We start from the raw sequence: 1,303 nt of genomic DNA, 5'->3' as shown, positions 1-1,303 counted from the left end.
TTTTTTTTTTTTTTAAGCCTCTTTCTTTCTTTCTTTTCTTCCTTTCCTTTCCTTTTTCTTTCTTTTGTATTTTAGGGCCTACAGGGTCTTAGGGTCTCACTACACAGATCGACCTCGTAGTGATCCCCCTGTGTTCAGCCTCCCAAGAGCTGGAATTACAGGAGTGTGCTACCACACCCAGTCTCAATTGCTGTTTCAGTACACCCCAGGGGCGGGGCCAGCACAGCATGCCAGGGATCGAACCCCTGCCACTGTGTCTGCCTAAGCAGGTGCTTTAATGCACTGGGCTATTTGGCCAGCCCTTTGGATAATTTATTTCTTAAGGGTTAATTCTGGTAGTTACGTCCTTGAGGAGTCCTTCCTGAAATACCCAATTTGGGTAAGGAGTCTGCCTATTGAGCATATAAAGTATGAGAGTATTTTTATCAAACCTCACAATGGCCCTCTACTGAAACTATCTGCTCCTCTCTACATAATTACTTGAGAAGTACCTTTTTTCTCTGCATTCCAAGTGTTTAGTACATAGTTAAATTGTTTTTAGAATGTATGGCACAAATGAATGGATCTTAATAAGTGGGAATCAATTCCAAGCTCACGGTGTGATGTATTTTTTTAATGTTTATTAGTATATTTTGTAGTATATAGTGATTACCTTCATCATGGGGAACTGGTACAAGTACAACATGGCACATTTTAATTCTTTTTTTTTTTTTAAGCCCCTTCATCTCCTGCCTCCTAAAATGTGAGGAGGCAGGAGATGATTAAATATATATATATAATACATTAAATATATGTCCCTGCCCTAGAACTAATATGTAAAAGTCTAGCTGTTATGTCCACATATTTTAAACCATAAGAAAAATTTGTTAAAACATCTTTAGATGTATACTGTTATGTGCCATTTCACTGCAGTACACTAATACACAGAGATAAAGACCTTTTATTTCCTCTTATTATAACCACAAATTATTGCATACTGATAATTATTTTCAGATTTCAATGTTTTTAGAAAAGGGGAAAGAGGTAAAGCCATCAACAGGTGGTGGCTGAGTTAATTATACCAAAGGGTATTGCCTTATTTTTTGCTTCACATAGAAACCATGGAATCTCTCAGAAACAGAATGCTCTGAAACTGGATTACACCAGCTGTTCCCCCTCTCCTGTAAATCTGAATGAATGATCTGATGGATTTCAGGCCTCCTACCATGGTTAGTTCAGCTTTTAATGGATTTTTTTTCCAGCTTCATCTTAAGAGTTCCCTGGCAGATTGAAACACAACATTTCTAACATAAAATTTTCTACT

This window comes from Octodon degus, unplaced genomic scaffold (genome assembly GCF_000260255.1).
Source record: "Octodon degus isolate 3935 unplaced genomic scaffold, OctDeg1.0 scaffold00111, whole genome shotgun sequence".
Lineage (NCBI taxonomy): Eukaryota > Metazoa > Chordata > Mammalia > Rodentia > Octodontidae > Octodon > Octodon degus.
The sequence above is the reverse complement of the archived record's forward strand: the minus strand, read 5'-3'. Positions refer to the sequence as shown.